This window comes from Halichoerus grypus, chromosome 4 (genome assembly GCF_964656455.1).
Source record: "Halichoerus grypus chromosome 4, mHalGry1.hap1.1, whole genome shotgun sequence".
Classification (NCBI taxonomy): Eukaryota; Metazoa; Chordata; class Mammalia; order Carnivora; family Phocidae; genus Halichoerus; species Halichoerus grypus.
Window position 1 is genome coordinate 91,712,683 of NC_135715.1, and position 17,413 is coordinate 91,730,095.

Below are 17,413 nucleotides of genomic sequence, written 5' to 3' on the forward strand. Positions count from 1 at the left end.
CTTCGGCTCAGGTCATGATCCCAGGGTCCTGGGATCGAGCCCCGTGTCAGGCTTCCTCTCCCTCTTACCCGTCCCCACCCTCCACTCACACTCGTGCACTCTCTCTTCCAATAAATAAAATCTTAAAAAAATAAATAAAATAATAAAAATAAGTAAAAATAGTTGGACAGAAAAAAATACATAGTCCCGGTCTTCAAGGAGTTTACAATCTAGCCAAAGAGGCAGGCTTTTATTCAGATACTCAGAAAGGGGAATGAAGCAACTCTTACGAGCAGTGTATGGTTGAAGACCAGAAAAAGAGCAACTGAGACCTGCTTCTACTTCAAGAGCTTCTAAACTCAACAGCAGCTCTCCCTAGTAAGAGAAAACCCGTACTCCAGAGACAGCTCTGGGGAGAGGCCTGTCCCACACGGAGAGGGTTTGGAGCCCTCAGCCCAGCTTTGTCCCTCTAGGGTTACCCTATCCTGGACTCAGAGACAGGGACAAATGCTTTTATTAATCAGACCCAAACATGATGTGCAACCTTTTCCTCAGGTGCCAATGGATTCAGACAAGACTCAATTCGAGTGTCAAGGGGAAGGGGGAAGGAAATGAATTCTTGGAAAACAGACAGTGCAGATTACCAAATGTGACCACCTCAGCTTTACTCGTAGCCCCCCCTCTCCGTCCTCCAGGAGCAACTCCCTACTGGTCCTGTCTTAGAGCCTGGCGGTGGGCACCATGTTGGCATCACCATGGAGAAGCCCATACCAGTACCCTCCTCTCCACCAAACCTAAATCAGAGGGAGAGATGCTTTTGGAGAAGCGGGTTTCCTGCTTATAGTTCAGTTCTGGTTTTTTTTCTTCCAAGGAGCTACTTTGGAGGACCCCAAATGACCACCCACTGGAAGAAGTCCTACCTGCCCACACGGTCACAAGTTGTAGCTCCAGCAAATAACCATACCTACACACAATACAACAGCCAATGTTGAAGTGGAGATAGAGACATACAGAGCTGGAGGTGAGCAGGTGTGGGCAAGGGTATTCATTTTTATTCAACACCTATGTGGAACCAGGACAGTGTCCTTCTAAGCCACTAATGCAAACTAAAGAGAAGGATATGCTGCCATTTTGCCGTCTTTCAAGATGGAAAAATACCAACTCTTGGCCCCTCTTCTTCAGATCCATTTTAGATTCCTCTCTCTGGTTCTCTAAACTTCCGGTAGCTTCCCCTCCTGCCCCTCTACCACAACCACTCTGGACCCAGCAGCTCCCAAAAGCCTCTTCCTTCTGCAGTCAGGCTGATCTCATAAACAATGATGTATCTGCACCTGTCCCCAACACAGGAAGCAAAGTCAAGTTAGACATGACCCCTTTCTTCAGACAGCTTACCATCCCTATAAAATAAATAAATAAATAAATAAATAAATAATATAAGTAAATAAATAAAATGTATAAATAAATAAAATCTAAAAGATTTTATTTATTTATTTGACAGAGAGATACACAGCGAGAGAGGGAACACAAGCAGGGGGAGTGGGGGAGGGGAGAAGCAGGCTTCCCGCTGAGCAGGGAGACCGATGCGGGCTCAATCCCAGGACCCTGGGATCATGACCTGAGCCGAAGGCAGACGCTTAACCATCTGACCCACCCAGGTGCCCCAATAAATAAAATCTTTAAAAAAAAAAACAATAAAATAAAAATAAAAATAAGTAGAGCATGAGAGAACAGGAGAACCAGGACTTGTACACAGAGGAAGTGCAGGGTCAGTAACCCCATGTGTGCGGGGGGGGGGGGGGTTCCGACTGGCTCATCGAATAGGAAGACTGCAGCATGCAAGCAAAGTGAGTGAAGTCACAGAAGCAAGAAACCACATGGGACACTGGAAGAGCCATGGCCCCTTCTGAGTAGCAGGAGCATCCGTTCAAAGCGTGGGCTAGGAAAAGATGAAGTTTCAGTCCCCTACCAGAAGAATCTGCCCATGAAGAATCTGCTGAGCCAAGTATATAGGTTACCAAAGGGTGATTTGCAACTTCAGCTCTGGGGACGCTGGATGAGGAACGGGATGCAGACGGGAGGACAGCTCCAGGGCAATCACAATGGTCCTGGTGAAGGTGCCGATGCCAGCAAGGGGGGTGGGGAGCCCACCTTTAGGAAGGGGAGCGTGTGCAAGAAATGAGCAGCACTCGAGAAATAAACATGCAGCATTTGGCAACTGATCGAATCCATATTTGAAAGAAAGGCAAGTACATCCACACTTACTCCTACCTCTGATCTTTTGTCCAGGGGTTCCTCAGCCTGAAATGCCCTCTCCTCTTCCTCCCCCTCCAAGACGAAGAACTTCTTCAGAAAGCCATCCTTACCCACCTCCACCCACCCTGCTCTCTCATTTCTCCACCGCACATTGTCACGATCACCCAGCTGGAATGTGAACAAGGCTGCACCGCACTTTTCCCCACTGTCCTGTGTGCCTCCACAGTGCGTCCCCTGAGGTGGACTGTCAGGCCCATCTCCCATCCCTCGGTGCCTCCGAAGCATCGTTCTCCTTTTTCAGGGTCATCTCATCTCCATTTGCCCATAGAAATACCACACGGAAGTTTCAGTGGTTGTAATAACTGACTATCAAATCGTCATCATTTTTTGAGAGCCAAGTATATACTAGGCATCATGTTAGATGAGGATCTACGTATCTGTCTGTCCATCCACCCATCTACCCGTCCATCTAGATAGACAGATGACAGATAGATAGATAGATAGATAGATAGATAGATAGATAGATAGATGATAGATAGATGATAAATAGATTCGATACCTATATATCTATATATACATAATTCTTCTGGGGAGGGAGAAGTATGTGTTTTTCAAAGACCCAGCATCAAATGTTCAAGTGTTAAATCAGAGATGGTGAAGGACCTGAGATTTCTCCCTCCTTGCAAGCTAACAAGGGAGCTGCCCCCGTTTTATGTACAGACACTAACAGAAGACACAAGACCTCCAGGACAGAGACAAAGACCAATTATTTCTCACGGCAAAGGCAGCAACCAGAGCAATATCTTGAACCAATTTACTAAACCCCAGCCCTCCCCGGTGACATGGTGAGGGCTAGATGGTGTCTACACCTGCAGTGGGGTGTATCACAGGAGAGGGACCCCAAAATGAGGAAGCTCTAATCTCAGTGCTGCTGGTAACTGTCCATCCTCCCCTTCAGGGAGACTTTTCTTTTTAACTTGGAATGTAAGCAAATCTCTCCAGGGAAAGCAGTGGGAATTTACTGTCCTGGAAAGTCTGCAGAGAAGGAGGCATCTCTAAGCCTCATCATCCCTGGCTTCCAAGGCTGGTCGCTATTCAAGCATGCTTGAACAACAGTCTCAGGAATGCATGGAGAACTGCCGCCCAATACCAAGTCATGCGTCGTTCCCATCCTTGTCCCCAGGGGTGTTCCCGATGGTTGTCTGGTGCACGGCTCCTTATTCTAGGACCCATATCATCCTCCCCAAAGGCTGGCCGCCACGAAGCCATACTAATTAGTAATGGCCACCACCTACCTAACACTCGCTATGTGCTATGCACCATCCCGGGTACTTTACAAACATTACTTCCCACCCCTGCAGCCCCCAGTAAGGCAGGGGTGAGTTATTGTTCCCACTTTAAAGATGCAGAAATTGGGGCACCTGGGTGGCTCAGTCGTTAAGCGTCTGCCTTCTGCTCGGGTCATGGTCCCAGGGTCCTGAGATCGAGCCCCGCATCAGGCTCCCTGCTCAGCGGGAAGCCTGCTTCTCCCTCTCCCACTCCCCCTGCTTGTATTCCCTCTCTCGCTGTGTCTCTCTCTGTCAAATAAATAAATAAATAAATAATCTTAAAAAAAAAAAAAGATGCGGAAATTATGACATGGCGGGGAGTATCTTGCTCATCATTATAAGTGGTGGAGGCAGGATCCCTTGCCAGGTCAGTCTAACTACAAAACCTGTGCTTTTCCTCTGCTCTTAAAGCCCTGAGAGTTGGCTTGGTCCCCTAAAGAGGTCAGGCTTCTCCCTGCCTCCTTGGAGAGAGTCAAGTAGCTGCTTTGCTTCCTATTAATTAAAAAAAAAAAAAAAGCCGTTACTTAACTAGGCCCTTCTCAGCAAAAAGGCCTTTTAAGAATATCAATTAAGAGTCTACATTCTATAAGTAGATCCAATTTAACTCCAAGCCCTTAAGAAAATAATACGACATCCAAGCATCTTCCTACGTGCATATGTTACACAACCACAACATTATGGCCACATACACCAAAGCTCTGTGCAATAATGGCATTACCTTTCCAGGCACCGAGCAGATGGGGATGGGGCAAAAAGCAGCAGTTGGTGGAGCAGAGACCCCTCAGAACCGCTACTGCAACCTGTTCTGCATGCACCTCTCCTCCCCCAGCCAAGCCGCCTCCCAGCCAACAAGAACCTTGGGCCCCAGTAAAACTGGCATTCGAAGAAAAGTCTAGAAATATTTGCTTTATGATTATTGTTTTTAAATTCCCACCATCCAATACCACTTGTCTTTCTTGGGGTCAGAATCATTAGTGGCACCTGCTGGGCATTTCATTAAGGCTTATTCGAAGACATCAGACATCTGCCAGGTTGGAAGACAGAGCTGCCCGTGTGAAAAAGACCGGAGTCACACGCCGGCCATGGAGGAGGTCCAGCTCATGCCAGGTGACTGCTGTCCCAGGGGCCATCGATCCCGGGCCGCCGCTCTGGTTCAAAGTTGAACGAGTGTGTCGTCTGTACTGTTCCACCACGAGCCAAATCCCCTTGAGGACCTACTGCAGTGAGCCTTCCTTGAATGAAGATGAATGGCACCAGGAGATCCTCCAAGACCACTAGCAGATGAGGTTGCCGGTTCGCCTAAGCGGTGCCTGGCATGAAGCACACAGCGCTAATACTCAGCCGAAGATCCCTGGTCTTCACCAAGAAGGCACTCCCTCCTGGCTGCTCCCGTGTCCTCCAGCAACACTTTACACGGCCTCCCAAAGCAAGAAGATGAAGGAAGCAAGCTGACTTGCCTATGTCTTTTCCTAGTTTCTATTTTATCCTGTCCTCTGGTTGAAGGGCAGCCTATCTAGCTGCAACAATCTGTGGCAAATGGCGAACTTGACAAAGTTCTTCTTCACCTGCCTCCCTGCCTTCTCGGTGGCAATGACCCCCTCCCTCCTTAGCCACCTCATTCATTCCTGAAACCCCTGATGCTAAGTGAAAAGTCATCAGTAGGGAAAATATATTAAGCAATTTGAAGGGGACTTTCTTTTTTTTTTTTTTACTGAAACCTATCAATGGAACCCTGGAAATAAGTTAAGTAACAAACGGAAGTTTGAAAGTTTGTGCATAGAACACAATGCAAGGAAGGAGGAAGTGAAGCTTGTGGTGGTGGGGGCGTGGGGGAGGGCCGGGAGGAGTCACCCTTCAGAAGGTGGTAGAAACTCGGTTGGCTGACGTCACGTGCAAGGCATGTCTGTAGAAGACATGGGGTCTGTAGGTTTATAAAGGGGACAGGGAGCTTCAAAGCATGAGGAGATTACTCGTGGATTCCAGAAACTAAAGAGAGGCAGAAATCTTGCCTCTTCATCCCCCTTGCCAGTCATGTACACACTCACAAAGCAGTTTGGGTTCACCCACAAGGGCACAAATTTAAACTGTTCCACATGATATTCTCTGGCTAGAAACTCGAATGTCAGGTCAGTTGCTGAGCATATGTCTGCCCGCACTGCAACACCAAAAAACCACTTCTTATCTACATGGCATACTTGGGGTGATAAATCATTCTCCTGGGAGAAAGAAGCGTCATCGTATGAAAAGCAGCGCATTTCCCAAGAGCACATGGCGAGATTATTACGGGCACAGTTAGGACGTGAGGGACGCTGTTCTGTGCGTGACAGCTGCCTGGCCCTGGCCCTTCCAAGCACTTGGGTCTCATGCAGCCCTCTGCAGGGGAGCACCCAGGGGACAGCCATGGGCAGCCACACCATCCCACTTAACAACTGGACTTGCCGTTTTCTGCCTTCGTCTGCCTGTCTCCCCTTTACCTAGAAAGTACCCAGCACTGTGCTAGCACCTGATTAGTGCTCAATAACTGCAAGCTTCTATTTACTGAGTAGCATTTTCATTCGTGTCAGTAAAGAACCCACACACATCCTAAAACTTCCAAGGCAGTGGTTCTCAAAGTGTGCTCCCAGGACCAACAGCAGCAATCCCTGGGAACTTGTTCGAAATGCACATTCTCTGGGTGCCTGCGTGGCTCAGTTGGTTAAGCGTCAAACTCTTGATTTCGGCTCAGGGCATGATCAGGGTCGTGAGATTGAGCCCCACATCGGGCCCCACGCTGGACATGGAGCCTGCCTAAGATTCTCTCTTTCCCTCTCCCTCTGCCCCTCCCCTCCTCCCCGACTTGCTCATGTATGCGCGCACCCACACACACCCCCTCTCCTTAAAAAAAGAAAGAAAGAAATGCACGTTCTCAGGCCTCATCCCTCATCCCAGACCTACTCAATCCGAGAGTCTGGGGTAGGGAACGAGCAATTCATGTTATAGCCTTCCAGGTAATGCTGATGCACAGTAATGCTTGAGAGCCCCTGCTTTAAGGAATCAGAAGGTATTCAATCCAGAATTCCCTTATGGACCTTAGATATTCAACTACCAGAGCTCAAACCAAATGCCCGAGGAACAGGGGCCCTAGTCCTCTGACTTAACTGGCCGACTGTGGTAATCTCTCAAAAGATGTTGATCACCCCATAATTCACTACAAGCTTAAAGAGTAACAGTAAAAGCTAATTAATAATTCCTCCCAGGGTTTTAGAGGGACTGAGAAATGTGAGACACTTGGAAGTGTCATTCTATTAAAGCCTAATCTGCCCAAATCAGTACGGGAAGTCAACAATGAGCTCACTGAGAGCGTAACACCATACCATTTTCATCTCTGTATCCTGACAGGCCAGCACCAAACTGGTCCAGAATTCATGCTTGCAGAAGGGAGAAAGTGTGGATAAATGAAAAAAATAATAATAATGGGGTCAGAAAGTGGAATGATGGGTTTGAAGTAGTCTGCCTCAGTAGAAACATCGTGAACTTGCCTCCGTGCATCCCACTGACCACTGATCCAGGCCCGTCCTGTCATGAAAATTCCAGTGGCAGAGAGAAAACATATGGCCCCCTTGTAATAATGTGGCATTGTGTAGACATAACCTAAATTTGAAAACCTCTTAAAATAGAAACCTTGATTCCATCTGTCTCTGAAAAAAGAAAAACTCATAATTGCTTATAATCGTGTTCATTTACCACTTTCTCAAATGCTTAACAGCTGGTGGGGGGCGGAGGACAGAAGGGCGGGAGGAGACGTGGGTAATTAATAAAAGTCGTTATCCTGCCTTGATTCTAAATGTTATCAGTGCTTAAAATGTAAAAATGATGTCCCCACATTCCTCCGATGACTCGCCCATGACATGCCATAACTGAATCTACTCCAGCCCACCCATTTATTCACTCTCAGAGAATTCTAAAGAACGAGCGAGCCAGAACTGACTCCCTCTTTTCAAGGACCTTGAGGGGGCTCTAAAGGAGAGCCATTTGCAGGGACAATTCAACTGATGAAGAACAATATATGGCAAATATTTATGTCTTAACGTTCAAATTGCACCTCTTTTCAAGGCTAGGAATTAAAGCAGCAGGAAGTTGGGCCCAGTAATCTATCTGTTTCTGCAAGGAAATGTAATTGATGGCACTTAATGATGTGTGTATTCACAGGTACACTTCAGCCGCCAAGTGCCTGGTCGTACAGAGAGGAGGATCTGCCTTCCTGAGGCGCCATCCTGCCCACCAGTACCCCTCAGGGTTGGGCATGAGGACCCCAAGCCCACGTCACCTGTAAGCTCGGAGACCAAGCGCACTCACTCCCGCCCCCCAGGCCCGTAGAACCAGATTCCCTGGGTGGGACGAGGCTAGCGTGCGGACGATTGCCCAGGACATTCTGATGCAGGTCGGGAGCTGCTGCTTCCCTGGCGGCTCACGCTGGGCGCCTGCACCTTGTCTGCAACAGTGAGGCAGGTCCCTCCCATCCAGCGAGTTCTGTGTAACCTCCCCAGAGGCAGTATTCAGTCCACAACTTTATGAGGACAATAAATGGATTTGCTGAAAGTGGCTGAACACACAATCATCTGGAATGAGGAGCAACTGGAGAGTTAACTTAACCGTAATGATTGAGCATCCTATAAATGGCCACCTCTGCGGCTCTTGGTTGACCTGCTGGTTCTTCCTCTCCAGAAACAGTGAAGCCCATTAGCACGGGCTGCTAAGAGCATGGTCTCTACCCTCGTTCCTGACTGAAGTCTTCTGGTGACCATTAGGTTATGCTAAGCTCTTTTCCCTGTCCCATCTGTCCCCCTGCCAGTGTGTGGCACATACACAGCCCCTATTACTACATATAAAAAATCGTGATTCTCAAAATGAAGTAGATGAAGTAGGAGGAATCACAGTTCTGAGATTCTGGCCCCGAGCAAGGGCTTTGCATGCACATTTCTCTTAATCTGCATAGCATCTTAGTGAGAACTACTGCTGTATCTATTTTGTAATGAACAAATGGAGGCACAGAGAGGTTAAGAAACTGACCAAGAACACATAGCTGATCATGGCTAACATCACAAAGTAGTTTACTCTGGAGCCCGGGCTGGGAGTCAGTGAGTCTAGGGTCCACATCCTGGCTCTACCTCTTAGCGCATGTCGAATATTTTACTTAACTGCTCTAAATCTTATTTTCTTCATCTAGGAAAGGAGAGTGATAATCATAGAATTGTGTGGGGCTAGATACATTCTCACAAAATGCTGAGAACATTGCCAGGACACAATGGGCAATTGATAAATGCTGCCTTTTTTGTTGCTGTATAGTATTCCAAACCCGCCCTCATGCTCTCTGCTACATGTCTGTGCAAATGATCTTCCATCCCCCAACCCGAGGAGCAGCGCCCCTTCCCGTGGTGCTCAAGGCTGCTGTACCGTGCTCGAGCCCAAGTGCCCTGAGCTCCCTGGTCAGTGACCATCTCCCATCATCTTCCCTTTGTGGTGCATTTTGCCCACCCAGGGACAGCAAGAAGAGGGCATATCCTGCTCACCTGGTGGGGAGAGCACTTCCTTGCTGGCAGCCTTCACCAAGAATGGATTATCTTGGGGTGCCTGGGTGGCTCAGTCGGTGAAGCATCCGAATCTTGGTTTCAGTTCAGGTCATGATCTCAGGGTCCTGGGATGGAGCCCCACGTCGGGCTCTGCACTCAGCGGGGAGCCTGCTTGAAATGCTCTCTCTTCCTCTCCCTCTGGCCCTCCCCCCACCCCACCTGCAACATCGGTTGAACCTTCACAGCGTGAGCCTGTCCTCGCCCCCACTGCACTGCATGATGCTATAAAAGAGCCTTCGGTGTCAGAACTCCTTATGAGAATTGAGTGTGCCTTCCCGAAAAGGATTTCCAAAATCCAGACGTTGAGGGTAATATTTTTTTTAATTCAAGCAAATTGGTGCTTTTATCCACTGCTGACAAATACGTAAATTGGTACAGCCTTCTTGGAGGGCAATTTATCTCTATCCAAATCTAAAATAGGTATATCCTCCTACCCAGCAGCTCCCCTTCCAGGTATCTGTCTCGGGAAACCCTTACGTGTATACACAAAAAGTCAGATTTAGAAACACTCGTGGCTTTCCTTGTTTATAATAGCAAAAAGTTGGAAGCCACCCAAAATCCATCCAGAGGAGAACGACGAAATTATTCCCGCACACTACGCTGAAGTTAAAGAAAAGGGTGTTGATCTGGATGTACTGACAGAAAGATCTTAATGCAAATTAAGTTAGAACAGGGATCAGCACACTTTTTCTATAAAGGGCCAGACCGTACACATTTTAGTCTTTGTGAGCCACAGTCTCTGCTACAACTATTCAGTTCCACCCCCGCAGGACAAAAGCCATAGAAAATAAATAAATGACAAAGCTGGCTGTGTTCCAATTAATACTTTTTTTTACAAAAACAGGTGTGGGGCTGGATGTGGCCCACGGGCCATAATTTACCAACCCTTGAGCTTAAAAAAAAAAAAAAGACAATCCCAGATCAATACGTGCAAATCGAAAGACTGTTACCCCATTTATACAAATACAATGTAGATCTATACATGTACATAATTATGTATATACATGCATTTAAAGTCTTGAGGGATTATAAGAAGTAATAAAATCATTAGGCCACCTTCCAATAACAGCTTGAGGAATTCTGACAACAGTTCCTTTTACACATGACCTCTATTCCCCAGCAGCCTTCATTTAGACAGCAACCCTAACACATTATTCTCCGAAGAAGGGTTAAGTAAGAAGTAAAATAAGTCAAGCAGAGAAAGTCAATTATCATATGGTTTCACTTATTTGTGGAACATAAGGAATAGCATGGAGGACATTAGGAGAAGGAAGGGAAGAATGAAGGGGGGGAAATCGGAGGGAGAGATGAACCATGAGAGACTATGGACTCTGAGAAACAAACAGGGTTTTGGGGGGGGAGGTGGGATTGGTTAGCCTGGTGATGGGTATTAAGGAGGGCATGTACTGCATGGAGCACTGGGTGTTATAGGAAAACAATGGATCGTGGATCACCACATCAAAAACTAATGATGTAATGTATGGTGACTAACATAACATAATAAAATTTAAAAATTTTTAAAAAAAGAAGACAAAAGGATAAAAAAAAAAAAAGAATTGTCAGCCCCTCATAAAAGAGCAATTGTCAGGCAAGCAGATCTGGGGCTCTCCCAGCATAAGAATGGCCCAAGCCAGCCAAACTGGGCCAAAGGGGACTGCAGGCCTGCTGAAGCAGGGGACTTTCATACCTGGTTTTTGCTTTGAAAGAATCCCAAAAGCCAAAAAAAAAAACAAAAAAAAAGAGTTCTTTTGAAAAAGAGTAATTCATTTGAAGTATTAATTAAAATGCAAATGATTCTAAGATTGCTTGGCTTTTAAATGTTTGCTCTGAAGTTCCCACAAATAGTAAAGCATATGACGAGCTTCTGTTTAGAACGATCTGCATACATACTCACAGATGAACAATTGCTTGACTTGAAAATAATCAGGAAAGGTTGGAGGTGGGGCAGTGAATGCCAAGCGAGGTAGCAAAATCCTTCAGGGAGAGGGGTTCTCCTTGGGGATGATGAGGGAGGGACAGGGTGGTACAGCAACACTCCGCTAAGGCTCAGCCTCCAGCTGGTTCCCCTGAGGGGGTGGAGCTCACCACCTACAGGAAGGGAAGCCAAGTGACCAGGGAAGATCTCACCACCTCAGTGAAGATCTTGCCACCTCTGAGGCCCCCAGACTTGCTTCTGACCCTTTTCTTCTTGAGTCGGGGGAGAGAAGGAAGCTGTGTACAAACATGAAGCTCCTGGGTGGGAGGGAGTGGACCCGGCATCACCTTCAAAGAAAGAGGAAAAGTAATTCACTTTTCAAGTACCTACTTTGCACCAGAGGCTGAGCAAAGCATCTTGACATCTCTGTCCCAATTTTACTTAATATCCCCTACAACCCCGAGAGATAGGAATCGATGGGGGAGGAAGGAAGCAGAAAAGGTAAGGGATTTGGTCCAGGGTCATGTAACTGAAGGGAAAAGGAAGAGAATACAAGAGAAGTAATAATACTGACAATAGAAACTTTAACAATTACACCTGCTGACACCCTGCAATGTAATCAAGGGCATGATCATTTATTTCACTTACGCAGCTCCTAAGACAGGGCCCAGAAGAGGAACCTCACCTGATAAGTCCACAGGTGGGGGCTGCCATGTGGACCCCCAAGGCCAGGGATGCAGGACGGACACCAGCTCTCACGACAATGTGGTGGCTAAAACACCTCTGAGCCCCAGTCTCAGCATCTAAGTAACTTCCTCCCCTAGGACTCCGGCATATTCTGCTCTGTGACAGAGTCGCTGAGGATCCCAACATGTACTGGTCGTTAATAGTAGCCTAACATAGTGGCGGAGGTAGACCTTGGGCTTCAACCGTCAGTGCTGACAGCCACCACTTCGGACCAGTTTGTTGAAACTGTTGCTTTCCTTTTTTTTTTAATTTTTTTAAAGATTTTATTTATTTATTTGAAAGGGAGAATGAGCTGGGGGAGGGGAGAAGCAGGCACCTCCCTGAGCAGGGAGCCCGATATGGGGCTTGATCCCAGGACCCCGGGATCATGACCTCAGCCGAACGCAGACGCTTAACTGACTGAGCCACCCAGGCACCCCAAAACTGTTGTTTTCTGTAGCACTTGGGACTTACCAGGTGGAGGGCTCTCTTCCCCCATTGTCATCTTCTATTCCTATGCCAAATTTTCTCTCCCTGCATTCATGCTGTGACAACCCAGACGTTCGCCACCAAGAATCTCATCGTTTGAAAGCAACAAATGAGCTAGCTTATGTAGACTTTACTGAAGACACTGAGGGAGACAGAGGAAAGGGTTTACACCACATGTTCCACAGTGAGCAGCTCTAAGTTCTTCATTTGCTATTTTGGTTCTCAAAGTCCCTCTAGGCCACTTCTTCCCCCCACGGGCCTACTTGTCTGCTCCTGTGTGAGTCCCAGCATTCCTGGCTCCTCCCTCCCAAATCTCTCCACCCCCTGAGTTCAAACTCCTCTTCCCCCCTTTGGTTCAGAGAAATTCTACCCTTCTCTCCTCCTGCCTCTGCCTTTGCGCACCGTATACAGCCGGAGAAGACCCACTTTATGGAAAACTGCTTATTAACCATCTCTTCTTACCAACCACATCTCACTCCCCCTCCCTGCCTTAAACAGCCCACCAAGGCATCTCTTTCAAACACAAATGGTGCTCTTCCAGGAAGACTCAGGGGAAGGGGGTTGTACCCACCTTAGTCCATATTTCCTTTCGAGCATCTGTGGAGACGGGGAGACCAAGGAATGGGAATGATACACCCCTTCTCTCCTTTAAACCTTGTTCCCTAAGGATCATTTCAGCTTTGGCCACCGATGCAGGGCCCAGACGGCCCCTGGGAGCCATCTACAGCCCTCCACGAGGCAGTGTGTGCCAGAGGGGACAGACGTGCTGGGTGTGGCATATGGGAGCAAAGGGTGCAAGGATGGGCACTGCACCTCAAGAGAGGACAGATCTCTCTCATTGCAGGAGCTGTCCCACCGTGACCAGGCACCTGCACAATGCTGCACCCCACCTTACTTCAGGGTGTTGGCAGGGACCCCCATGACCATATGGCATGGTCTCACCTTGGGCAAAAGTGGGATCGGGTGAACTTCCAACTTGTCCCCAAAAAGTCTCAGACTCTACACTCTTACTGCTCAGTCTTCAGCGGGGAGAGAACAGGCCAGGATGTCGGTAATGTCAAAGTGTACATGATCTCCCCTCCTGACGTGCTGTCCACAACGTCTTACCAAGGAGACGTTTGCTGGTCCAGCTTTAAGGAGAAAAAACACATCTCCTATTAGCAGCATTGTTTTGATTAAAACTGAAAACAATTTATTCTTTTAAATCAGTTAAGAACACCACTAAAATCTGTTAATAGTCTTAATTTGTTTAACACATGCTTTCTTCAAGAGAACACAAAGGAAAGCTCTGGTCCTGCCTGTTTGGGGAATCGTGATCAGTTCTGAATTTGAAATTTTGACATAAAGAAGCCTTCCCTGACTCTGCAAATCCCCATCACATGGTTGTCCTCATCCTACCCATTTTACAGAATGAAAGGGGAGAAGAAGGGTTTGTTCTTTGGGCCACACTGCCCTAAACACAGGCCAAAGACATGCCAAGACCTGCCCAGGTATTTTTCCCACCCAAGGCTACCTGCCTCTAGTTGTTTAGTTCAGTCTGGTTGGGGTTAGTTTAGTTTCATTTCATTTCATTTTGTTTTGTTTTGCTTTGCTTTGCTGTTTTGTTCAGGAGTAGGGGCAAAGTGGAGTGCTCCAAAAACCACTCATAAAGACCAACATTTTCAGAATGTATATTGGATGTATGGAGTGCTCCTGAAAATACAGTTAAATAGAGCATTTTTGAGCTCCGCTCTGTGCCCACTCCAACCATCCAAACCTTAGGATATGGATGTACACTCAAGAAGCCCCCAGTCCAGCTAAGGCTACCGTCCTAACACCTATGAAATGATAAGGAGACCAGTTTACTGCTTTAAAATATTTTTGAGGGTATACTGTGTGTAAGGTATTGTGTGGGGTCCCACGCAGAACCCAGTCACTGGTCCCCGAGTGCTGACACCCTCGCAAGGGAGAGAAGTCAAGCACAACAGTCCAGTGCAAAACAGAGTCGTTCAGACAAGTCAATGCTCTAAGAGTCAGAGGAAAAAGAGCCTGTAGTAGGATTGCCCAATTTAGCAAATAAAAATGCAGGATGCACAAATATCTGGGACATACTTATACTAAATAATTATTCATTGTTTATCTGAAATTCAAATATAACTGGGCATCCTGTATTTCATCTGGTCAGAGAGACAAAGCCAGGCTTCTCAGAGGAGAGGGGATGTCAGTGAACCAGTACGTTAAACAGTGGAAGGATGTACAGGGATTCACGGGGAAGGTTCATGGGAAGAAAGTTTAGGATGGCCCAGCTGTCTCCGTCTATTCAGACTGCTTTAACAGAATATCACAGACCAGGTGAGTCATGTACACCAGGCATTTATTCCTTACAGTTCTGGAGGCTGGGCAAGTCCAAGATCAAGGGACCAGCAGATTTGGTGTCTGGCGAGGAACTGCCTTCCGTTTCGTTGACAGCCATCTCCTCTCCATAACCTCACATGGTGGGAGAAGACAAGCCAGCTTTCCCAGGCTACTTTTATGAGGGCACTGATTTCATTCATGAAGACTCCGCCCTTGACCCGAGCACCTCCCGGAGTCCCCACCTCCTAATGCCATCACCTTGGGGGTTAGGATTTCAACCTGAATTTGGCGGCGGGGGGAGGACACAAACACTCAGCCCACTGCAGCACCTTGAAGCCGTAAGCAGAGGAGGGAGCATGCTGACTAACTTGTGTGAATCCATCTCAGACAAGAACTTGACTCCTCAAATCCATGCCGTAATGTATGAGAAGAGCATCCTGTTAAATGGAAAGATGCTATAGAAGCTTTTGCAAGGCCAGTCCACCCATCTCCCAATTTATAAATGTCCACTACACCTTATAAATCAGTGGCAATTCTTCAAGAAGTATCCATCTGTGCTGCAGTTTGGACGAGCTCATTTCATGCTCAGAAATTTTTTGAAAGGAACATTTCGGTCCCATTTGAACCAAGTCTGATCAAAATGAGAGATGAACCATAATGAGGGTTTGGAAACTGTTAGGGTCTAGGCAAATGGGGGTCCCGATGATGACATTCCCCACCCCCTCCAGCTCCTCACTGTGGGGTCTTGGCAAAGTCCCATCATTTCTCTGAGCCTTAGTGTCCTCACATGTGAGACCGACTTTGCTGACCAGGGTAAGGAGCCGGGGTGGTATCTGCAGAGCGCCTAGCATAACGCACCATGCAGTGGACACCCCATAAATGGCAATGTTGGCAGAAGCCTAACTTCCAACACCATTCTGATGGTTACATGCAGATTTCTGGGCTACAAAATAGTCATCTGAGCAGCCTTCAATCTCCCTTAAATAAAAGTTTATGAGCTGAGTCCTCCTGTTTCTCGCCAGTTACTCTTTAACTAAAACCTCATGTGCAGCAGCTGCCCAGCCTGGTTAGCAGGGAGACAGCCAAGGACCAGGGCCAAGCCACGCCGAGCCTGTGTGCACCTGCCAAGGCTCCCAGACCCGGGAAGAAGCACATGGTGGACCCTGGCAGCCGGCCGAGCTCCGCCGTCTAACCTTTGCAGGACAAACTTAGCACATCCACAGTCCTCGGTGCTGCCGTGGTGCTTTGAATTAAAAAAGATCCTTTGATGGAAAAACAGCAGTCTTGTTTTTCTAAGTTGCCTCGAGCCCGCACTTCCCCGGTGAGATCGAGACCTGCCTTTGGCTCCAACCCCACGCCGTTCCCAACAGCCCCTGAGATTCCCTCACTGCCAGTAGCAGGAGGCCCACCTGCCCACACCTGAAGACCAAAATAAGCCACCCCTAGGGTTAGCACCTGCTCGTGTCACAGGCACCAAAGATACTTTCTGAACCTCCTATTAGACCCTAAAAGAATAATCCTTATGAATTCCAGGTGACACCTGCCAAGTTTCGGGCATGCCCTTCCAGCAGGTATATCGGGTTGCTGGGTAAGCTGCTCTGTTGCTTCCCAGCAGCCTGACCTCAAGACATTACATAATCTCACCCCAGTTCTTCATCCATAAATGGAGAGAAGATCACCCCAGTTCCTCATTCGTAAATGGGGAGAAGATCCGTAAATGGGGAGGAGATTGTGAGGGCTGAAATAATTCTGTACATGTGTATCATCTAGCATTGCTCCTGGCACACAGTCAGCCCTCAGGAAACGGGGACAAGGATGAGAACTAGCACTGAGTGTTTACTATGTGCTGGCAACTGTTTGAGGGCTTTGCAAATATCGGCTCCTTTAATCCCTGCGACAACCAGACAAGGGAAGTGCCATTATTATCCTCCATGTTTCCAATGAGGAAATAGAGACCCTGTGAGGTTCCATGTCCTGCCCAAGTTCATGCAGCTCTTACAGGTCAGCGGGGCTCCAGACGCCAGACTCCAGGCCGTGACCACTGCCCAAGACTGGCCTCTTTATAGTTACCATGCAGGAAGTTCGTTCCACTGCAGGACTGGGTGGCCGCAGGCTGGGGCAGCTTCAGGACCCTGAGAACAAAGGTTGCACGCAAGCCTCTCGCCTCCACCGGTGGGCTCCACCCAGACTCCCCTAGCCTGGGTAGCGAGCGATTTGGCCCCACGTCTTGATTTTCTGAAAGGCATAGAGCCTTCTCTGTTGTCCTGCCTGCATTCCCTTGCAGTCCCAAGCCCGCCCCTCCCAGGGCAGTGTGACAGGCCCACGGCCCCACACTCCACAGCACGCATTTGGCTCCAGGGCTCCCGGCCTTCCTGGGACTCAGTCCATCTGGTCCTGCACCATCCCAGCCACTGAGCCTGTTGCTTATGCTCCCCTAGTTGCCCACAAATCACTCTTCAGATGTAATTTCTCAGCATCATTTGCTGGAGTTCTGACCTTGGATCTCCACATGGTGTGTCTGGCCCCCAGGCCCAGGCTCAAGATGCTCTAGAGAACAGCCTCGTGAAGAACCGGTCGCCCCGAGACCTCCCCACTGTATGCATCACCCGCCTGGTCAAGCTGCTCATTGTGCGGCTGTGGGACAGGGCGCTGACACACCCACTGGTCCCCCAACAGTGACCCCCCAGCAATTCTACAGATGACAGGCCCTCCCACGCTGGCCCAGACCAGCTCCCCTGCTAACGCTTTTTTGACACAGACCCTGAGACCAGAAAGCTTGA